Below are 25,348 nucleotides of genomic sequence, written 5' to 3'. Positions count from 1 at the left end.
GTAATAACTACGTAACCTGAATCTGAGCAATCAACATCCATTGTAGCCCCGCAAAACCTGAGACTATTCCAAGTGTAGAGAACTCTTTTTTCCTTCAAATGAGTTCGAAAAATCTTGTCCTTTAAAGATAAAAAAAAACTTTATCTTTTGAAGGAGAAAAATCCCTTCTTTCAAGGAGACAATTAAGTTCATCTCAAGTGAAAGAGCCATTATTATAAGATAACAACAAACATAAAGCAAAAAATGCTTTTTAAAAAACTATGATTAGGGCTTTCCACATGTAAGATACAATAGAAGCCCTTCAAAATTAACAATGGAGGATAGGGTTTAGAATTGATAGGTTTTATTTTTAAAAATATATTAAAATCACACCAAAAACACACAGTAACCATATTTCATTTTTTTCAAGAAAAATAAATTGAATTTTATGCTTGTTTAATTAGGATGAATTATAGCTTTAGTTTTTTATTTGTTGTTACACGCCTACAATAGTTTATTCATGTTTCTATATTGTGAGTAATTATGATTAGATCATGAACTTGTTCTATAAAAATAATTACTCTAGTAATTATTATCTTTAATGCATTTGTATTGAAATTTTTATATCCATCCGGGTAAACTGTGCACCCAACTAAACCAAGGTTAGTTTTTGCACTTCGTTTGATGATTAAATGAAAACCAGTCATCAAAATGAGAACAAAATACTCATGAGTGCACTCCGCACTCGGGTGTGTGTATATATATATATATATATATGAGAACCAATGCTATAATGAAAACTAGAAACTAATCTAGGCCCTTAGATCATGTTAATCGGATGGTCCACATGCTTCCCGTGTCATTAATGGTATTTTCGTAATATTTCAATTTTACAAAGTAATTTCCAATTTCATTTCTAAAACGTAGATGAAAAGTTAGTAAAAGTAAATGAAATCAGTCATAAAGTAAAATTATCTTAAAAGTTAAAAAACTGAAAAAAAAAATAACAAACTGTGAAATTACGAAAATGCCATTAATGAGGGCGGGTGAAACATGAGCCAGTAGATGGAGCACGATCAATGGCTCAAATTGGTTCTTAGTTCTCATTATTCACTTAGGTTCTCACACACATATATATATATATATATATATATTTTTTGTGTACAAACAAAAGGAACACCAAAATATTTGCCAATTAGTAGCCCAACAGACTTGTAACTAAAAATAATGGGTCTTGATCAAGATATATATTACCGACCTATCTAGGTTAGGATATATAGTATAAAGCCAAGGCGTGTCTGAAATTCAGAAAATGGTAGCTTAGTAGTTGCATGTTAACGACATTCACATAATAATAATAATAAAGTTTCTCCTTGAAGTTATTTTTTTTTCTTTTTTTTTTTAAAAAACAAGTTTCTCCTTGAAGTTGAGTTACTTCAACAGCAAACAGCTGCCAAATGGTCCATATCTTCTCTAAGATGTTGACAATAGATCAAAATCATACCTTATAGCTTTAGCTTTTATACTTGAATGTATATGAGCTCTTTAGAATGTTGTAGTATAGTGCGATTTTGCTGGCTACATAATCACAAGTACATGGATATAATTCTAACAAAGAAAAGTATAAGTACGTATATATGATATGTACCTGTATGTTTGGATAATATATTTGAAGAAAGTGTTTGGCTCATTGCCTCATTGAGAATGCATGAAGCTGAGGGAAGTATATAGGGGTTTCAAGCCGCGATTAAAGCTATTTTTCTTATTAGCTTAGGTGTTATTAGGTTAGCATTTTTTTTTTATTTCTATATACTTATTTTCCATGTATATGTATTAAAGCCAAAATTTTGTTGTGTATATCATGTTTTCGGTAGATTTAACTTAAACTCACGTGTGAACGGATCATCATATTCATCACATATATACATCATATGAAACGAACTTTAATTTCGCTCAACTCTCCCTCTCTATAATATAACTATCAAATAATAACGATAATGTGTTTTGACATTTTTATTTTTATTTTTATTTTTTTATAATTAACAAAAGGAGAAAAGACACATTATTATACTCAAAAACCCTAAAATTTTCTCTTTGTTCTCTCTTCAAACCTAGCCATCATAGTAAAATTTTCTTTAATTTAATGGTTTTAGCAATTAAAAATCACTAATAATATGGTGATTATAGTCAGTCCCTCCATGTAAGGTTTAGTATTGTTTGTTATTTGTTTTTATTGTGTGCAGGGATACAAATTTGGAAGATTCATCTTGCAAATTTGTGGAATTGCGGGTATGTTGGTACAGGGGTGCAGATTCAGAAGATTCATCTTGCAAATTTGCAGATCTTGATAACCAATCAAGTTTTATCACTTTTGCGACTATATGTCAATGGAGCTCCGTCAAGAACGATGCAAACACATCTAAAATTATCCAGGAGCTGTTTAGAAGCAATGCCATTAGTTTAGGGGTGTTTAATTCTTGTATTGAGAATTTAGATCTCTTAAGGGTTGATTGTACTTGTCGAATGACTATTATTATTTAATGAAATCACCCCTCCCTATTCCATTAAAAAAAAAAGAAAAGAAAAAGACAAAAAAAAAATGAGTTCAAGCTTTAGAGTAGTATGTAATAATGTGCTTAATTTAATCATATTTACGTTTTTCTTAAGAAGTTATGTGTTAAAATTGTTCATGTACGCGTAAGAAAATTCAAGTTTTATATCGTTCTTACTTTGACTTTTCCTATAAGTCAATCACCATAAAAATAAAAGCAACATTTACTTAAATGGAGTACCAAATTGTTAAACACCCTCGGCCTCTATTATTCATTTAACCAATGCAATATAGCAATTCGGTTCATTTTATTAACAATCAATTGCTCAAGGCTATAAGTAACTAACCCTAAACTTTAAAATTTCTCTAAAATTACTATACTAAAAAAGTAAAAATTTGTCTTAAAATCGGAGAAAGTGTTGTGTTAATCTTAGACACCATGTGAAATTGTTGTTGTGAATACCAAAGTGACCCACAAATTTGCATGTAAAATCATGACTACCAGCCACATCATGAAAATGAAATTTCCATACAAAGAGGCCATCAAAAAAGATACGGAATACAAATTGAAAGCTCTATCAATTAAACATTATCATATATAATTTCTTAATATTCAAAACCTCTTAATAAACACTCAACATCATACCATAGTTCCTAATTTTGGTCCACAAATAAGACAATCATAAAACACACACAAAAAAGGTTAATGATATAAAGGCATAAAAGTAGTGATATATAGAACATAAAGATGAAGTGTGGTGATAAAAAGATGTGGGAGCTAGGGCCAAGACAAAGAGTTTTGAGAAGCCAAATTACAGTCACACTCAAGACACCTATTGACTATATTTATGTGAAAGAAAAGATGATGAAGAACAAGTAGATTGTGACCCTTCTGTCTATGCTTTATGTCACAACATATGAAGTAATACTAACAAAGAGAAAGCACCTTTAATTATTGAGTTTAAGAATTAAAATATGACAGAACTGTCAACAACACTTCGTATTATTTACCATTATCAACGGAATGAAAGTTTTTCTTTTTTCTTATTTTTTATTTTTTATTTATTTATTTATTTTTTGTTCTAAATAAGATGGTGACCCTTTTGAGTTGGAATAATGGACAATTTTGTAACAATCCGTTCCTAACGAAGTATATGTGTCATCTATCTATTACCCTTTTATACATTAGAAGCATGTTCCGTCACCTCTTTAAATTAGCCAATATACAACATGTATGACGTAGAAAATGCGATTTCTAAATATGCTTAAACCAAGGCTTAGCTTGAACTTTAACCAAGAAGTGGAAAATAATAAGTCTTACCATCTTAGATATATAATTTTTTTATGCTTTTTATTAAATCAATAGATAAATAGGTTGGTTGGATCAAATAAATTTCAAATTAGACTAATTTTGTTCACTATGATTATAAGACAATTTAAATTTTGATGGGAAATAACTTAGCAAGTTTAGTTTTTTAATTCAATTAAAACAATCATCAGTTATATTATAGAAAGTCTTTGGTTCATAATATACAAAATTACATTAGACATGGTTGTCCAAAAATAAAATAGAAAAACCCACAAACGTTTAATAAAAATAACCAAAAAGATGCACCAAATGAAACAAGGTGTTCCTAATGAAACAAGTTTAGAGATTTGTTACAAACCCAACGCTACTAGTTTCTAAAGTTTTCGGTGCGCGCACTTCCTTTCTTTCCAACAATTCTAACAACCGATCTAGGGTTTCTGGTCGCCACTCGTACGACCTTCGGGGCTTACTTAGGGCGGACACTCTTTTACAACATGGTTGCAACTGGAAAATAGGTAATAGACACTCTAATCTGGCCGGTTCGGCTAATTGGGTCAATGGTCGCATTCTAGAGTTCAAACCCGACATTTCACTAAACACTATAGGAGATCGTACTGTTAGTTTTTTCATCCATACTTAGACAAATGGGTGGGACACTAACAAAATAGTCGATTGGTTTGTTCCTGCGGATGCTTCTACAATTTTAGCCATGGAGTTACCGGATATGACAAAAGAAGAATTTCGTAATTGGGTGAGTACCCCATCGAGGAGGTACTCGGTGAAGACAGGTTATACTATGCTTCAACAACAACTTCCTTCTACTTTCGCACATTCTAATTTAGGCAACTTCTGGAAAGTTCTATGGTCGCTCTAGTTACAACCTAAATGGAAGCTGTTTTTATGGAAACTGCTACATTGTGCTATCGCAATTAAGGTGGAACTTCATCACCAGGGTCTGCCGATTCAAAATGTGTTTATGATCTTTGTGGTTCAACACCAGAGGATTTACAACATCTCTTTAGGATGTGCGTTAGTGCACGAATAGTTTGGAGGGGTGGATGCTCCGGTATTCGCTCAACATTTAATGGAGACCCTTCTCTCTCAGATTGGATCCAAGATTATACTCGACTTTTTATTATTCAGGATGGGCCTTCTAGTACTTGCTTAGGTACCTTCGTCAGTACACTTTGGAGTCTTTTGTTGTGTCGGAATTCCAGAATCTTTAGGGATTCCACTGCTACACGGTTGTTTTCTTCGTAGTTTGCTAAGGTTATGGATACACATACAGTTTTGTTACACCGTATGCTTCTCGAAGCATTCTTTTAGCTGCCCGTGATGCTGGTGCCTTTCCTCCGCCTGGGTTTTATATAGCTCATCTTGGATTGCTCAACCAAGGGAGTGCTTTACTCTCTTTACTGGTAGATGGCTCTTGGTTCAAAGATACTCAACATGTTGGGATGGGCTGGTGCTTAGATAATGATGACCCGTTGGATGATCGGATTATTGGCGGAAGTAACTTCAGGGTTTGTACTTCAGCTTTACATGCGGAGGTGTAGACACCTAAAAATGTCTTCCCAATCAAAGCCTGATGACGAAACAACCTTCATTGTTTAATTTGGTCACTAAGAATTAATGGAATAGACCTTTTGTTCTAGCCCACTATTATTTTCCATGCCCTTCTATTCATTTCATTAACCCAAACCCTTTTTTTGCCCAAAACCCTTATACCTTAGCTCAATTTTATCTTTTCATAATTGTAGCCCAAAACCGAGCAAGTCTGATTTTTTTTCCTTATAATTTTAAACCAAATCTTAAATTATTGGATAACCCTTCAAATAATCTTTCTAATGATATATCATAATCCCAATTCTGATTTAAAACAAATAAGTTATGATCAAAATACCAAACTCTATAAAAAACTGACACCGTCCGTTATTTCGGCCATATCATAAATTCTACAACATATATCAATCTGATTCGAATTGGGTTAGAAATTAGACTTCTAGAGGTTCTAAAGATATAATATTTATCTTATTCCAAGTTCTGGATCAAAAGTTATGATAAAAACAAAAACCGCAAAACTGCTGACCCACGCGGCACATTTTCTAAATTCTATCTTTTCTTAATATTCTGTCTTTACTCGATTTTAAGCCTACAAATAACATCATCTTTTCTGATTTTTTGAGAGGCAATTTTGAGAACCCGAGAAGTATATTTCATCCCCACATATTCCAAAAGGCTTAGACGTAAAGCTTCGACGTACAATTTATATTGTCCTTAGCTTTATTTCTAATCCTATTCAAGTAATTCAAAGTCCAAAACAAGACCCGAAGGTTCTACCTTTTTGAATAAGGCGTGAAGGTATAATATCGAGGTTGAAAAACTTTATTCTAACTCTTTAATTTAATTCTTTCAATTTGATTTATTATTTTTTTAAGTTACTAACGTTTTATTCATGATGTAATAGCAATTTAAAGAAGCGCGGAACGTGAGTAATTTATTTAATTACTTACTCTTATTTTTATATTGCTAGTATTATGTTTAGGGTTGTTTTTATATTTTTTATGATTTAACTATCGATATTATGGTTAATTTTCTTCCAATATTAATGTTTATTCTAATATTTTGTTGATAACCATATTGAATGTTTAAAGGGAATATATAAATGTAAATCACGACTAATAAGATAATTTGGACACTCGGTTTGGGTACCTTTAATCTTATTCTTAATTCAAGTGGTCACTAAAAATTAGAATTATGTGTGCATTTATATTCAACTAATTTAGCCTAATTTATTTTAGAGCAGATTGAATCTTTGTTTGCATGCCTTTAAGTTTGATGGAATTACTTTTCACTATAAGAATTGAGTAGAGGCCAATACGGGCGAATGTGACTCCATGACTCACTTCGTACTATCATCCCCGATCCTCCTTTTGTGATTCCGAACCATATGGAGTTAGTAATCTCATGGATTATGAATGGGGTATAACATTCACGGGTCAATTTGTTGTTGCCTTTCGTTGTCCCTTATTCGTGGTTGCCTTTTAATGATCCGTGAACGGTTTAAAAGTTCCTTAAAACTTGTTGGTGACTCCCTACTTTCCTTGTCCCTATTGTATATGTTAGGTTTTACAGTGATTTCTAACAAGAAAAACACTTAAAATTGTGTGGGAACAAAACCTAAAAATAAATGATTACAATGTAATTGTAAATATCAAATACAAATCAATGTATTTCAATCAAGTATTAACAAAGTCTAAGAAATTATAGAAACTTATATAGACTACATTAGTGTGAAGTTGATCAAACTTGCCTTTCCTCCAAGCCAAGAACAAAGAACATGAACATGAGAATTCTAATGTCCCGTAAGACTAGATCCTTGAAACACTGTCAAAGGCGCGTGAACACTTTTCTAAAGAGGTTTATTTCCCCCACACGGTACTTGGGTTAAACCGGAAATCCTCTTTGAGATACAATTGACAGCAATATCGTTCTTAGTACTAGAATCGAAATCAAGATGACAAATTAACCAAAATGGGATTAATTGCAAGAGTTTTCTCACAAAAGTTTGCAAGAAATTTGAGAAAAAAGTGTGGAGAATACTTTTGGGGAGATGAAGAATCTATGTTCTCTTCCTTTCTTTTACGAATTGATGTCTTTTAATAAAAGACTCAATCGTCAGAAAAAACCGCAAAACAGGGAGGCGCGGGCGCGCCACAAGGAGGAGCTGGCGCTCCTCCTAAAAACTTGCGAGATTTCACAAAAAGGCAGTAAGGGGCGCGGTTTAGGCACGACCAGCAGCGCGGGCGCGCCATCCTCACCCTTCCAATTTGCCAAATTCCAGAGATGTACGCGGTTTAGACGCGCTCTCTGCGCGACCACGCCTAACTTGCGCGGGTGCTCCTTCATGGTCGCGAGCGCGCAACCATCAACACTCTAAATATCTAACAATCCTCCCCCATTTAGAGTGTTCCTTAAAACATTCTCCACTTCTAACAATTAAACCACATCTCATGCATCAATGCCAATGTCCCTTCGGATTGAATTGACACCTAGTACAACACACTTAACGATGATCATATCCCATGATTTCCATACGGACTGAATGACGCGGAGATATCCAACCATTCGAAGGTGAAGTACACACAAGACAAATCGAATTTATCATCTCTTGACACTTTTATACAGCTATGTGTCCGTATCTTTTATAAGTTCATCAAAGTCTATATGTCCATCTAGACTTCTTGAAGCGGCTAAACTTCGAACTCATATAAGTAGGTTCTCATATACGTAATAGTGCCCTTGTGATAAGACACCTTCATTTAGAGCTTCTCAACTCTAAATCTTTGAGAACTTTAAATACACGCTACCTTACACATCACAAGTAACATAGCAATATGGGTCATCATACATTGCTATCAAACAACAAAAATGCGATTCAACCACATTGAATCTAAGACTTGATGTTTCTTCAAGCGTTAGATTGGGTTTCACAAATTCGTGTTTTTGGACATAAACCCATTCCATTCATGGCAAATATGATGGAATGCTTTGGCATTGCTTTAGTAAAGCAATCCCCCAAATTTAACTTTGTTGGAACATAGTCAAGACTTACGATCCCATCATTGATAAGCTCTTTCACTAGGCTATGCCTTAGTGAAATATGCCGAGACTTACCATTGTACACTTGACTATAAGCTTTTATCAACGCCGAATTGGAATCACAATGGATTTCCACCGGTGGCATTGGTTTTGACAATAAAGGAAATTCTATCATGAGATTCCTCAACCACTCAGCTTCCTTACTAGCTGAAGCAAGAGCTATAAACTCTGCTGCCATAACGGAATCAGCGATGCAAGTTTATTTCTTGGAAGACCATGAAATAGAACCTCCTCGAAACATTAATACCAACCACTTACAGAAGAACCATCCTCTTTGTAAGTGATCCAACTAGCATCCGAAAATCCTTCTAAAACCGAAGGAAATCCACTATAAGTTAGACCATAGTCTAACGTACCCTTAAGGTACCTCAAGACCCTCCGAACTACAAACCAATGCTGTGCACCCGGGTTACTAGTAAATCTACTTAGTTTCCCCACAGCCAATGCAATATCTGGTCTTGTACTAGTCATGGCATACATCAAGGATCCAATTATCCTTGAATATTCCAATTGGGAAACCGTTTTCCCCGAATTCTTAACCAATTTAACATTAGGTTCCATGGGGGTGTTCATGGAACACTTATCAAACATATTAAACCGTTTGATCATTTTCTCAATGTAATGAGATTGAATTAGAATAAGTCTTCCATTGTCCCTAATAATCTTGATGCCCAAAATGACATCCGCCTCCCCCAAATCCTTCATCTGAAAAGATGAGGATAAGAATTCCTTGGTCAATTCTACTTGTTGTAGACTTGTACTAAAGATAAGCATATCATTAACATATATACAAATGATGACACCATGACCTTTGTCATCAAATTTGCTATAAATACACTTATCAGCTTGATTCACTTTGAATCCAAAGGACAAAATCAAGTCATCAAGTTTTCGATGCCACTGTTTTGGTGCTTGTTTAAGTCCATACAATGACTTAACCAATTTGTATACCTTATCTTCTTGTCCTTCCAAAACTAACCCTTCGGGTTGTTTCATGTACACTTCTTCCTCTAGATCTCCATAAAGGAATTCCGTTTTGACATCCATTTGATGAATCATTAGATTATATACCAAAGCCATTGCAATAAATAACTTTATGGAGGTAGTTCTTGCAGCCGGTGCATAGGTATCGAAATAATCAACACCATGCTTTTGCCTAAAGCCTTGGATAACCAATCTGGCTTTAAATTTCACTATGGAGCCATCCGGTCTCCTTTTCCTAGTGAAAATCCTCTATGACCCAAGTATTATTTCCCATGATGGAATCCATCTCATCATTTATAGCTTCCTTCCAAAATGCACTATCTTGACTAGATATTGCCTTGCTATAAGTCTTTGGGTCACTATCCACATTGAAACAATATGGAGTAGTAGAACTAAGGACATCCCTAGATCCTTCAACTAAATAAATTATGAAGTCATCTAGATGGTTCCTAATTTTCCTTTCCCTACTACTTCTCCTCACTTAAGAAGTTTCAACATTCTCATTATCAAATGTACTTTCATGAGTTTCAAGTTGATAATTCAAATATACTATCTCCCTATCATTGGCACTGATTTGTAGATCTTTCGGTCTACTCATTGATGAAAACAGTTTTCATCAAAAATTGCATCTCTTGACTCAATAACCGAATGAATCGATATATAGTCATTTTGTTCTATTACATAGAACCTATAGGTTTTGCTATGCTCACCATAACCTATAAATATGCAATCCAAGCCCCTTTCACCAAGCTTTCTTTTCTTGTTTCCGGACACTCTTACGATTGCCCTATAACCCCAAACCTTGATGAGATACTTCAAGTTTGGTTTTCTTTTGTACCAAAGTTCATAAGGAGTAGATTGTTTTCCCTTAGTGGGAACCCGGTTAAGAATGTGATAAGATGTCAACATTGCTTCACCCCAGAACCCTTCACTCAAACCAGAGTAAGATAACATGGAATTAACCATTTCTTCAAGAGTTCTGTTTTTCCTTTCAGCTTACCATTTGATTGTGGTGCATAACCAGCTGTAGTCTCATGAATTATACCCAAAGATTGGAAATAAGCTGGATTAAAATATTCCCCTCCCTTATCAGTTCTAATTCTCTTAATTAATGACTCTACTTGCAATTCTACTTCTCTTTTATAAACATCAAACTTTGTTAAAGCTTCATCTTTGGAATGAAAAAGATACACATAAAAAAACCTAGAATAATCATCTATAAATGTAATCATGTATCTTTTGTTTCCCAAAGAAGGAGTACTATGAAAATCACACAAGTCACTATGGATTAGTTCTAAAATATTAGAACTTCTCTCAACTCTCTTAAAAGGAGTTCTAGTGATCTTGTTCAACATGCAAGTAGAACATTTATTAGGAGAAATATGACAAGAAGGTATCAATTCTTGTTTGGACATAAAAAACATTTCATTGTAATTCACATGTCCTAATCTAGAATGCCATAAGTCAAACAAACTCAAATCAACATGATTATCATTGACATTAACATTCAAACATAAACCATCATCAAATACATACTTGTCTTTCAAAGATAGTTTAAACAAACCATTATCCAAATAACAACGACCAACAAATGTAACACCCCTAGTAATTATGCATCTATTAGCTTCAAATACAAGCATATAGCCAAGACTATTCAGGGTAGGCCCAGATACAAGATTCCTACTTATTTCCGGAGCATACAATACATTCCTAAGAATAATTGCAGTCCTAGAACTAAACAGAAGCTCAACTTGTCCTCTTCCAAGAACCTTGATGGTAGAGTTGTTCCCCATCACTAGTAGAAAAAACTAAATAGGCACCCTCCCTATAGCACCGGTTCATGAAAACTGGTGCCAACTAAAACGAGCGCGAGTTAAAATTTCAGAGTTGGCACCGGTTCTTACTTGAACCGGTGCCAATTACGCTAATTAGCACCGGTTCAAACCGGTGCCATTTGTTTTTTTTTTTTAAAAAAAAAAAGAATAGAGTTCGCACCGGTTAATCGGTGCCAACTGATAATTTTTTTTTTTTTTTTACAAAAAAAAAAGAATAGAGTTCGCATCAGTTAACCGGTGCCAACTGATTATTTTTTTAAAAAAATAAAAAAATAAAACGAGTTTAAAACAAAGCTATATATGCCGAGTTTCTGGGTTTTAACTCCTTCATTTCTTCTTCAATTCATTTTTCATTCTCTCTCTCTTAGCTCTCTGAAATTCCTTATCTCTGAATGCATGCATGCCTCTCTCCTTCAATTCCTTATCTCTGATCTCATCTCTCATCTTTGTTCTTCTCTCTCCAACCAAGCACAACAGCCAACACAACAACCAAGCCGCTGCCGTCAACCACAACAAACATTGTCGATGCCTAAAATCAGAAATTTGAGGTTAGGGTTTATGGGTTTTGGGTTTTTCATAATTTTGGCTGGGTTTTTCACGATTTCTGGGTTTTTCACGATTCTAGGTTTATGGGTTTTGTGGGTTGAATCTGTGAGGGTGTATTTGTGCGAAATCGTTCGTTTTAAAAGGGTTTATTTGATCGATTTTTGTTCGATTTTTTGGGTTTATTTGTCGATTTCTTTTCGATTTGTTTGGGGTTTATTTGTTCTATTTATTTTTTGTTTTTTTGGTTGAATTTATCTGGGTTAATCGTTCGTTTTTAATGGGGTTTAATTGATCGATTTGTGTTCGATTTTTTGGGTCTAATTGTTCGATTGTCTTTCGATTTGTTTGGGTTTATTTGTTCTATTTATATTTTGTTTTTTTGGTTATCATAGTGCATTGTTCGATTTTTTGGGGTTATTTGTTCGATTTATTTTCGATTTTTTTGGGGTTTATTTTTTCTATTTATTTTTGGTTTTCTTGTTGAACTTACCTGGGTTAATCGTTCGTTTTTAAGGGGTTTTTTTGATCGATTTTTGTTCGATTTTTTGGGTTAATTTGTTCTATTGATTTTCGATTTTTTTGGGGTTTATTTGTTCGATTTTGTGGGTTTATTTGTTCGATTTTTGTTGAATTTATCTGATTTTATTGTTTCAATTGATGCATATTTGAAGGACGTGAATTTGCTGAGTATGAAGTTCGAAGTTTCTGGGTTTTGGATTGTAATTTATTTTTCAGCAATTTTTCTGTTTTTTTTAATAAATTGTAAAAAAAACAATTTATTTGATGAATATAGCCTTAGCTTGTTCGATTTCAAGTTTTGGATTGAATGTATAAATTGGATTGATGAATAAATTTTATGCTGAAATAATTTTATTTTTTTACTATTTGAAGGCGTATTTGGCACCGGTTAACCGGTGCCAATTGAAGTTTAAATAAAAAAAAATAACAGCGTGCATTAACATTTCGCACCGGTTAACCGGTGCCAAAGTGTGTAGTTAGCACCGGTTAACCGGTGCCAATTGCTTTAGTTGGCACCGGTTTTGAACCGGTGCCAAATTTTTGGGGATTTGGCACCCCTCAAATCCCCAACGGTTCAAAACCGGTGCCTTAGGGGGGGTTTGAACCGGTGCCAAATTAACTTTTTCGTCTAGTGCATGTAGAGGTCTTCTCCATCAACAACCTTTTGAAAGGTTTTGACCAGTGTTTATCTTGCATACATGCCTTGAATCCCCCGAATCAATCCACCATGAGTCATCATCCTGCACCATAAAAATGTTAGGATCCATTGCATTTAAATTCAAACCGGAATTAAATTCAACCTCATGAATTGGATAACCTTTGGTGGGTGGGTCCTTGCTTTCATTAGCACGACCCTCCTTGGAGTTATCCATCCTTTTCTTAAAAGAAAAGCGGTCCTTCTTGCGGTGACCAACTTTACCGCATTCCCAACAAGCAAACTTGTTATTGTTTGCTTGCCTTTTGGACTTTCCTTTGGAAGAATTATTATTCTTCCTTTTTCCACTAGTAGATGCACTAGCTCTCCCTTCATCTACCATATTCACGGTAGATGTGCTAGGATTTCCATCCTTAGCTCCTTCAATGGCACGAATCCCTTCTTCAATTTGAAGATGGGTGGCCAAACCGGACAATGTCATGTCCTCTTTCTTGTGTTTCAAGTCATGCTTAACACTTTTCCAACTAGAGGGTAATTTGTCAATAATATTAGAAACAACAAACAATTAACTCATGGCTATTCCATGTTGTTCCAAACTACCATAAATACGTTGCAATTCATGAAATTGATCCATTATGGACCGACCATCAACAAATTTAAAATTATTAGAATTGCTAACTAAGAATTTCTTACTTGATGCATCTTCCGCCATGTATTTTCTCTCTAAGGACTCCCAAAGCTCCTTAGCCGACTCAATGTTTTGATAGACATCAAACAAGTCATCCTCCATACCATTCAAGATATGACCACGACAAATCCTCCCAAAAACTTGCGAGATTTCACAAAAGGCAGTGAGGGGCGCGGTTTAGGTGCGACCAGCAGCGCGGGCGCGCCAACCAGGACGCGCAGGCGCGCCATCCTCACCCTTCCAATTTTCCAAATTCCAGAGAGGCACACGCTTTTGGCGCGTTCTCTGCGCGGCCGCGCCTAACTTGCGCAGGCGCTCCTTCATGGTCGTGAGCACGCAACCATCAACACTCTAAATATCTAACAGCATACTGTCAATTCCTACTTCCTATAATTTTCAAGCATATTCACACATGCTTAAGTAGGCGCGCTTCAATCAATGCCTGCAGGAGGCAATGGCTTGCATGTATGAGTTACAATGGGCTTCTGATCGGGGGTTTCATTCTATCACGGTCTTTACGGATTCCTATAATCTTGTTACCCTTCTTTGAGGGGATGGTTAAGGAAACATTGATTACCTTTGGCTCATTTGCAAGATTAAATGACTTGGCTCAACCTTCTAGTAATGTAATGTTCACAAGGTAGATCGTCATCATGTTCATCGTGCTCATTAAATCGCTGCAGAAGCTGCTGTTCATTTAATTTGCTTTAGTACTAATATGTAGTTTGTTTTATCCTTTGTAAAAAAAAAGTCAAAATCTTTTAAATAAATAATGATATATTCAAGATAATTATCATATATTAAGAAAATAGTTTAACTTGCATATCTAGCTAAATAATATTATAGGCCGAAACATCACTCGGGTCGCACACTAGTTGGTTATTATAAGCTGGTTGCATTAGTTGCTAGGTTGCATTAGATGTGTTGACTAGCTGATTTTATTAGCTGTTTGTACAAAATTGTTTAGTAAACTTAGTTGATGATTTGTAGCTATTTTGTTAATTAAGTATGAAATGACTAAAAAGGACATCGGTATTTGGCTAGGTATGGATGTAAAAATTTTCTTATTTAACTAAATTATTTAAATTAACTCTTTGAAAAAGCACTATTTTTCGACTTTTTACAAATGAGTTATTGGAATGAACATCGCCACGCAACACCAACATAATATGATGTTGTATGTTGCCTCTAAAACTCCCTCGTTGTGCAACCTCTTGCTCTTCCTTGTCATTAATACTTGCTCTATTTCTCTTTTTATTTGCAAAACTTGACTTTAAGCACTATTCACTTTCGATACTTGGTATACCTTTGATGATTTATAGCTACAAAATAATATAGTCATTGGGAATCTTGTTAGATTTGTCTTGATTTCTATTTATATAATGTGAAATTATTATAATTTTTACTTGCTAGTGATGACTAAAAACATTAAAGAATGAAATAGTGCATTAAAAAGCATGAAGTGAGTAGTGTTGCAAATATATAAAGAAATTAAGGAAGTATTGATGAATCAGCTATTTAGAGTCACACCCATTCAAAATCATTTGAAGAGAAGTCAAAAGAAAAGGAGTGGAAGATATAATTGATAAGTGGTATTTTGACTTAGTATTAACCACATAATTCCTCTCATTTTGATCCCTTTTACATTTTCATTTTAGCTTAATTTTCTTAGTTTTGGTAATTGTACGTTGTAGTTGTAACTCTTTTGGTAAATAATAGCTATTTTTGTCAATTTTCTAGGATTTTGTACTTTTCATCATATGTGTTTGATATTGTAATTTTTTACTTTAGAGGTCTTCATCCCACAATCAAAGCATGGAAGAGTACCCCAAAGTGAAATAAACTTATTTGGAAGAGTTTTGAAAGGAGTTTGCACAAAGGTCAACTTCAAATGACTATATCATTTTTTATACTCAACATGTTAAAGTGGTTAAAATTGGAGATAAGTTCATCACAAGAGCTTTTCAACGATTGGTCACATGCCTTTTTTCGACAAGTAATGAAGAAGCTATGACCGTTTGAAGATTCTGCTGAAGTGTCGACGTGCTAGGCACAGCCGCGCTCGTTAGCGTGGCAACGACATTACTTTGGAGAGGCTGCTTTTCAATACTGCAGAGCATTCTTCCTAACCTATTTTAAGGTGGCACGACCTCTCCAATCACTTAGAGAAACCATGCCTCTTTTTTTTTTATATAGTTTTTTAATTAATTATTTTTAAGAAGCTTCCTATGTTTTAAAGGAAGTATCTATGAATAGTTTCTTGACTTCTTGTGAAGGAAGATACTATTCTTCTCTGAATTTTATGTACTCGGTACATTTTAGGGCTTTTAAACACAGAAACTCCCATTTTTCTAGAGAGTGAAAGTGAGAAACATGTTGAAAACTTGGAATTTGAAGAATTAAAGGAAGGAAATTTGAACATTTAAATACCACATACATATCAATGTGAATCACTTACTCTCTCTTTCTCATATTTTGTTGTATTATTTATTTATTAATGTATCCTTTATAGTCTTTTTTCTAGATTAGTGTTTGATTATATGCTATTCGTTGTTAATACCTTCATTTTGCAATTTATTATGCTTAGTGAGTAGTTCTTTTACTTGAGATGGTTGAATCCATTGATGAATTCACAAATACTTGTTGGCATGTTTTGATTTAGCTACTGTGGGGTGTTAATTAGTTAAGTTAAAGGGGATATCATTATTATAGCCGCTCTTATGATTAATCACTCTGTGAGCCAAATTATTAGTTTCCTTAACCAAGGGTCGAGAGATCAAATTGGGTTATAGGATCCCTTATGCTTATTTGACTAAAAGACCATGAGAATGTGAATTTCTAGTAAGAGATCGAATGTTTGTATCATTGTGATTATGCTTTAGTGCTGGAGGTAGATTATGTTTTTTAACCATGAGAATATGTTGTATCTCTTAATCCAAGCTATCCCTTCTAGCTCATAAGAGTAGCTTGGGTGACTTAGATGATTTCTCTTTATTTATCCCCTCATGCTATGTCTTTCCCGTTAGATTATAGTTTGTAAATGACTTGATTGGTGGATACCCTTTTTCAAAATCCTTTTTATTATTATTTGTAGTTTTCCCTATAACGCATTACCCAAAAAAGACTTAACTTAGCGTATCATAACTCGATATTTAATTGTTAGTGCTCCCCTTAGTCCTTGTGGGATCGATCCTTGCTTGCCTTTTCCATCCATTAGAAAGTTCATGTTAGGTTTTTATCTTTGTTAGGCTCGATGACGGCCTATCAATAATGACATGGCAGACAAGGCTTATACTCTAGTTAATCAAGAATGAGGATATAAGAAAAAATACTTATAGAAAAAGAAAGTAAGACCTATGAAGCAAAGAAACAACTAGGCACATTAAGGATACATACATCTATTCGCTCTAGTTATTGTACGTATGTGTATATTGTAGATGTCGTATGAATTGCGCCAATCTTCGCACACAAGAATATGCTAGGCATATCATAGGAAGTGGTGAAATTTGATATAGTATGAATAAGGACGATGAAGTAAGGAGCCAACAACAAGTTTTTAAGAAACTTGTAAACCGTTTGTACATCGTTTAAGGCTGGAGGGTCTCGAAACACGACTGCTGGAGCATGTAGGGATGATGGTACAAACAAGGGTTCAATTTGATCCAAAATAAAGAAGTTGGTTGAATATTGATGCACATATAAAGCTAATTATTATGATCACTTGGATTTAAGCACAAGATTTTTGGAAACCTAAAAAGCCATCCGGATTATCCTATTAGACATATTTTCAAATGCAGGTCTTAATTAACATGCAATTGACCTGGTGCTAACAGTAATAAAACAACTAAACCTGCATAATGATATTGGAAGCAACTTAGTGAAAATCAAAGCATCATTAACATGATATTACGTAATTATTAATAAAATCCTAGGCGTGATACTAACAAGATTAATTAAAAAATCCTAAACATGATACTAATAATCAAAACAACCCTAAACATGATACTAATAATTAAAACAACCCTAAACATGATACTAAGCAAGGAACAACACATAGAATTAATTAAACTAATAGGATAACTAATTTAATTGATTGGATTGTGTAACCTTGCAACTACATCACGAACAGAATGTTAGTAAACTTCAATTAATAAATCAAATGAATTAATTAAAGAAAAGAGATTTAAGGTTTTAAAGCTTCACGAATTATAGTTTTCACGCTATGGACCATCAACGGAGCTTCGGGTATTGTATGGTTGTCTAAAACTACTCGAGAGAGGAATCTTGATTGCCTAAGGAATGCCTAAAGCTTCGGTATACTCATGGATAATGCAACTTATTATTAAGACGATTCTAACAAGATCCCATGTATATGAATTGATAGGTTGTCGTACACCTGTCAAAAATAAATTCCTAACAAAACCAACTAACAATGTAGTAGGGTAAGTAGGGTCGAATCCACAGATAGATGTCTATTCAATCTAACTTCTAAGGAATTGGAGAAACTAAATTATGTCACGAAATTGGACAGAAAAGTAGTCTAAATTAAAATATGAAGAAAACAATTAATTAAAAGACCTAGGGTTATGGTTCACCGTGTTTACAGTTCTAATCTATCAAATATCAATAACAATTCAATCAATCAATTACCTAGAGTAATTTCTAAGCCTTTGGTCGGGTCTTAACGCTCTCAATTGAACATATGTAGTTTAGTCGCTAACATAATCAAAATCGCTCAGTGTAGGTAAGCCTCTAAAAGTAAGATCTTTTGATTCAAACTCTTATTATCAATAATTAATTAAACAATTGATCAAATTGCAAGATTAAATATATAAACTCTATCAATTAGAGAAATCAAAGAATAATCAAACCATGAATAAATATAAATCAAGATTCATAGCATCAACATGGATTCCCAAACCCTAGAAATTAAACTACTCAAATATGAAATAAATAATAAAAACTAAATTTATTTAAAAAAAATATAATTAAAGTAAAGAAATAAAATTACCTCTATTAATTAAAGTAACAAACTCAAGAACAAAACCATGGAGTAATCCATGGAATTGTCCATGACAAACTAGGGCTAGAGAGAAATTTAAAAAGAACGTAAAAAAATAATAGGAATAAACGGCCTAAGGGAAAAATAATATCCATTGAGTATCTATATTATCCTAAAACTAATCTAAAGATAATAAAGTAAAAAAAAATAAAAAAAAATAGCAATTACATAAGTCGTGAAATGATTGGTCGTCGATTTAAAGGAGTCATAATCGAAGAAGGTTGTTGCGATGATGGGAATACGAGCCTCGAAAACGAGGCCTGCTGCTGGGCATGGGAACCAGCGGCCGCTGGGTATCCATCGGGCCAAACAGAAGCTGCTCATGGCCTGGGAGTGTTGAGCTGCGGCGCTGGTTGTATCTGGTTCGTAGGGTCGTCTTTTAGGGGCTATATCTTGAGTTATAGGAAGCGTATAGGGGCGTGTGATCTATCTTTGGAAGGCTTTTCAGGTGTAGTTCCTAATGCAATTTGAATCGCTTCAATCCAATCTGTAGAACCCAAGTTATGATCTAAAGAGTGAGCAAAGGTCATTTTTGATAATTTGTAAACCATCGTTTTTCTCCCGTTTTAACTCAAATTCATCTTTGAAAGGTGCGTATCGACTCTCGTGGAAGCTATTTTTTTTTAGGCTTAAAAATCTCGACCTAAGCTTCCATAAACATATATCTTTCATTGAGCGACCTTGATTCATCGACGTGTCATCCTTTCATTGTCCCATTAGTCCAAAACCACCCCGAAAGCGTCCAAATAATTATGGAAACTACCTTAAACATTAAGAAAATACAAACGAAACGTAATAGAGCACAAAATGGACAACTTATGCATTTGCAATCCTAAAAAGCGACAAAAAGACCTAAAAAGCAACTATAAAACTAGCATAAACGTGCCTATAAATCATATATAAATGTGATTTATCATGAATTTGTTTTTCGTTACGCATTATTCGCAAAAGACGGTCAAAGGAGGGGTGGTGAATAGTCTAAAAGTCAAAGCGGGTCAAGTAAAAAATAACGGAGGATGTATATATAGCATATAAATTTAAAGTAATTTTATTAGCAAGTTGTTTATGTTTATTTGTATCCTTTGCTTATTTCTTTGGTCGTACTCATTTTATTTTAATTATAGTTTAAAGATGATAGTGAAATTATTTTGCTAACAAATATACTACGTATATAGCTAGAATACATATTCTTGCACTTAAAAGTGATATTAGTAATGACGTGTCAAAAGTAGGTGTACAAAATTTCCATCATTTTATTCTAAAGTTAAACAGTTAAAAATAATATTCATTTCCATTTGTTATATGTAAAGAATCAATTATTTTATTGCCTAAGTGTAGACACCTAAAAGTGTCTCCCCAAAACCATACCCGATGATGAACAACCTTTCACAACCAATATTTTCCGTATGCTGTGTATTGAATCAGCAGAGTGCTTAAAACCCTAGCCTTAGCCCAACATTTCATTTATTTTACCTAAACCAATCCAATTCCTAGCTCATTTCCCCAAACTATAATCTTCTTTTCGTGTCCATAACACAAACCCGAGCAAAACTGATTCTGTGGCCCATAACTTTGATCCAAATATCATTTAGTTGGATAGGTCTTGAAATAAGATTTCCAACGATATATCATAAGCCCAATTCCGATTTAAAACGAAGAAGATATGAGCAATACACTAAAACTTGGCCCAAAACCAACACCCTTGCACTAAAACGGCCATACCTTAAAAACTACAAAAGCTTTTGACCTGATTTTAATTAGGTTGGAAAGTAGACTTAAGAAGATTTACAATGTTTTATTATATCCCTTATTCCAAATTATGTATCAAAAGTTACATATGTTTTAAAAACGCGTAAAAATTAGAAAATACAACGCCACGATACTAAATACCATGGCATTGTACTAAATGCCGTGCCACAGTACTATTTCCGTGCCATGGAACCAAGATTTTTTTAGATTATTTTCTTAACGCGCTTTCTTTTCCAGAAATGACAGAATTTGGTATTGTGCCACGGTACCTTTTTCTTCAGCGTCGCTCGTTTTCTAGGGTTCCAGACTGCATCTTTCACATTTCCTCCATAAATACGAAGCTCATTTACGAGTTTTGGGGAAGCAACATCAATTTTCTCTTCCTTCCCTCACATTAAACAATCATTATACTTTCATCATTCCTCCCTTAAGCACACCAAGGGGTCCATACTATACCAGAACTTCAATTCTTTACTTAAACGAAGGCGTGAAAGGTAGGACCGATTGAAGGTTTGGACTAAGTTAACTCTACTTTAATTTAATTTGATTTCAATTTGATTTATTATTCATTGAAGTTACTAACGCTTTATTCTGATGTAGCAATTTTAAAGAAGCATGAAACGTGAGTAATTTATTTAGTTACTTACTCTTATTTTACATTGCTAGTATCATGTTTGGGTTTATTATTATATTTTTTTGATGATTTGACTAACTATATTATGGTTAAATTGCTTCCAATATTATTAATTATTTTATATATTGTTGATCACCATATTGCATGTTTAAGGGGAATATATAATTGAAAATCACAAATATAATTTATTTTGGAACAAATTGAATCTTTGTTTGTATGCCTTTGAGATCGCAGGAAATACTTTTCACTATAAGAATGAGTTGAGACCAATACAGGTGAATGTGACTCCAAGACTCACTTCGTACCATCATTATCGATCATCTTTTCGTGGTTTCGAACCTTATGGAGTTAGTAATCACATGGATTATGAATGGGGTGTAACCTTCATGGGTTAATCGTTGTTGCCTTTCGTTGTCCCTTATAGTGGTTGCCTTAGATGATCCGTGAACAGTTTACAAGTTCCTTAAAAACTTGTTGGCGGCTCCCTACTTTTAATGTCCCTAATTGTATATGTCAATTCTCACTTTCTATGATTGCCAAGCATACTCACACATGCTTAAGTAGGCACGATTCGAATAACATCTACAATAAGCTAAACCATGCATGTGCTGATCAAAGTGTTAACTACCTAATGTTACAATATAGCTTAGGTATAAAATTCAAGTTATATGTTGTACATTATAAAGATTATAGTTCACTATCTTCTATTTTTATGTAAATTATTGTAGAACTAACTTAAAGGTTGTTATTTTCTTCGAAAAAACCCTTAAAGGTTGTAATTAAGAGAGATTATTGCTTGGGTAACAACCTTGGCGTCTTTGTTAATATAAAATTCAAGTTATATATATATATATATATATAGAACCAAGTTGTAATGAGAACACCTTTGAGGTCCATTAGATTAAAATATGATCAACGGTTTGGATTAAAACTTCATAAAGTAGAATATCGCTCATTCCCTCACCTGCTCGTAAACACTACTCACTTTCTCTCTCTTTAGAGTTCAGACTACTTTTCTCTCTTTGATTCTCACCAACTTTAAAGAATTTGATTCTTTCAACAGATTAAGGTATGTGATATATTTAATTTCCTTGCTAAATTTAATAATTTGTTGATTAATTTTGAAATTTTGATCATTTCACGTCAAATTTGTTGTTAAATAAGGCTCAAATTTGAGAGATTTTACGTTTATAATTTTTATGATTCAAAATTTAATCTTATTTCTATAAATTTTTGAACTCGATTTTCTCGTACTCTTCTGCATTATTGTTGTTTCCGCTATTAATTTGTTGTAAATTTTGTTTTTCTCTTTATTTTTCAGTGAATGTCTCAATGTGTTTGTTCGGTTTTTTTATAGTGATTTTTTTTTGTGAATGTTGATGCTCTTTTGAAATTTTGAGTGGTTTGTTTAAAGAATTTTGATAATCTCTAATACAAATGAAAATTAGGAATGTTCTTTGTAAATTTTGGATGCTATTTGTATAATTTGGTGACTAAAATGTGGTAAAAGTAAATTAATATCATGAAAATGTAAATTAAATTAGTTTTAAAATGCAAATGTAAATTATATTTTCTTAAAAATGCAAATGTAAATGTAAATTAAATCAAGTGAATGCACACTAACTGTTTGAAAAATGCCTCAATGAATCCTATTATTTTATCAATTTCAAATGTAAATAGAAAGTAAGTAAAAGTAAATCAATTATATTTTATAGTAAATCAAAAGACTAAAATTATGATATCTTAATTTCTTCCTCATTTCTATGTCATGATTCTTTGGTTGTCTAGTAGTGTCAATCCTCCATGTGCTTGTATTTTATAATGTTCAGATAATAAGAGTTATTAACCTGTTGTTTTACAACGTCATTGTTTAAAAGCAATCAACCAATCAAATCCTTAATCTCATAAATGGGGTCGGCTACATGAACCAAAAATGATTATGTCATGTGGTCATCCACAAAAATCTTCCTCCTCTATCCCTTACGATCCAATACCTCACCCTCATGCAAGTCCATATACTTCATATCCTTCCTAACTCCTTCTAAGCAAGTCATTTTCAGTCTCCCTCTCCCTCGTTTAACCCCTCCATGGTCCCACCCTTCTACTCTTTGTACTGGTGCACCCTCGGGTCTCCGTCCACATGCCCAAAGCAACACAAACGATTTTCCCTTAGTTTGTCTACAATGCCTGCCACGCCTATTTTCTTGCGGATAACCTCATTTCTGATTCTATCTCTTAGAGTATTCCCACACATCCACCTTAAAACGAGCATTTCTGTAACCTCCATCTTTTTAACGTGCTCCTTCTTAGAATCCTAAAATTCTGTACCATAGAGCAACATTGGTCTGATGGCAGTCCTGTAGAATTTTTCCTTCAACTTCAAGGGAATGCTTTGGTCACATAACACTTCCGTGGCCGCTCTCCATTTAAGCCACCCTAACTTAATCTTGTGAGCCATGTCTTGATCAATGTCCCCATTTTTCTTGATAATCGACCCAAGATATTTAAAATATTCACTTATGGTCATTTGGGAAGAAATATATGAAAATATGCTTTAGTCTCTCGTACGATTTCTCTGGTGTGTTCTAAGCTATGTTAATTGTGGTTACAGGGTTGTTCGTTTGGATGAAGATGAATTTTTCAGCAATGAAGATGGGAATATTTCATCTCTAGATACAATCAAAGTGTAAGATACCTCTATTTACGTAAATTTACTTATGGATTGTCCTTAATTGTTCCCTTTACTTGTGACAAGGAAGCACTTGGGTTGTTTGTCAATCTTGTTCTATGCTAGTCAATGTATTACTTGCATATCAGTGTTTAACTTATCATGTCACAGCCTATTCTATACACTAACTTGAGTACCTGACTAGCTTGCATAATAAATAACATGTATTATTTATATGATTAAAACTTGTCCCATGTTGTATGCTCCTATAACTGCTACAAATTGCTGGAAACCTCCTGAAATTGGGGTGTACAAGTTAAATACCGATACAACCTGCTTTGAGGATATGTTTGTTGGTCTAGGGGGTGTTATTCGTGACACTACAATTGATGTACTACTGGCTACTTGTTGCAGGTTGCAGGGTAGATTAGAGAAATAAGGTTGCTCAGGGATCGAAGAGGTGCCTTCGTGTTAAACTATGCAACAAATTAATTAGTACCTTATGTAAAATCATGCAAGACGGTGATGAGCTCATTGATAAGAAGAATCGATTTTGACAGCTTCTCCGCACTCGAAAGCTACCTCTAAAAGCCTGCCAAGGGCTGTCAAGACATCACTTCTATTGCTTTGATAGGCAGCAACATTAGAATCAATTGCTTTGGCCTAATCATACAACACCAAAGCTTCCTTGTATTTACCATGCTTATACTTGTCATCGATTCTGAAAGCTTCTTTGCACTCGAGAACTACCTCTAGGAGCCTGCTCCTGCTCCTGCTCCAGCACTCGAGCCTCAAAAACCCAAGTCCGCTCCAGCTCTAGCAACTGAGCCTGAAAAGCCTAAACCATCTCCCAAAGAAGCCACCATCAATGCAGAAAAATGGCTCCAAGAATGGCTCAAAGAATGGCTCAAAGAATAGCTACAAGTGAAAGGAATGGTGTCCTTCTAACAAGTGTATTATTTCGATAGAGGGTTCGAAATTATTAGAAAGCTAATTATTCAGTGAAGTCAAGTGATCGGAATGTCTAGCTGGAGGCCGCTTTCGATCGGTAATATTAATTTATAATTAATATTACAACTTAATGTTGACTGAACCCTTCGGGTTACACCCCAATCGAGTAACCAATCCGAGGCGACGAACTAATCCAAAGGATTAGATGAGTCATTAGAGTATTACGAGCAAAGATGTCGAATATCGAGCTTAGAGCGTTGAAACTGAGCGTCATAAGTCGAGTCGAATTTAGAATTCAACGAGACGAGAAATCAAGCAAACGACAAGTTCAAGCTAAGCCGTAGCTTCGCATTGGCCTAGCCATGTGAAGGTAGGCTAGCATAGGGCACCAACCACATCACATGGCTATGCCGCAAGCCAAGCATGCATGTGCATGTTAGGCTTGTTGGCCGAGCATGCTCGCGGGGTTGGTGCACCTGGCCGCATGTAAGCTAGCAGCTGGCGCGCCATGCGTGCTAGGGTGCTAGTGTGCTGGGCCTCGCGCCCAGCCTCAAGC

The 25,348-nt window shown here is 34.3% G+C and overlaps 2 long non-coding RNA genes across 2 annotated transcripts; both read left to right on the top strand.

Annotated features, from left to right (window-relative positions):
- The first annotated feature begins 11,652 nt into the window (after nucleotides 1–11,652).
- On the top strand, nucleotides 11,653–12,718 carry LOC110734493. Its single transcript, XR_002513819.1, has 2 exons — nucleotides 11,653–11,868; nucleotides 12,538–12,718. It is a non-coding gene; the product is annotated as an uncharacterized LOC110734493 (long non-coding RNA).
- Nucleotides 12,719–22,119: 9,401 nt separating this feature from the next.
- LOC110734137 lies at nucleotides 22,120–24,834 on the top strand. The gene is made up of 3 exons (XR_002513768.1): nucleotides 22,120–22,242; nucleotides 23,785–23,859; nucleotides 24,256–24,834. It is a non-coding gene; the product is annotated as an uncharacterized LOC110734137 (long non-coding RNA).
- Nucleotides 24,835–25,348: the final 514 nt, after the last annotated feature.

The sequence above is a fragment of the Chenopodium quinoa genome, unplaced genomic scaffold (genome assembly GCF_001683475.1).
Source record: "Chenopodium quinoa cultivar QQ74 unplaced genomic scaffold, ASM168347v1, whole genome shotgun sequence".
Taxonomy (NCBI): domain Eukaryota; kingdom Viridiplantae; phylum Streptophyta; class Magnoliopsida; order Caryophyllales; family Amaranthaceae; genus Chenopodium; species Chenopodium quinoa.
This window is presented reverse-complemented; position numbering and strand designations above follow the sequence as displayed.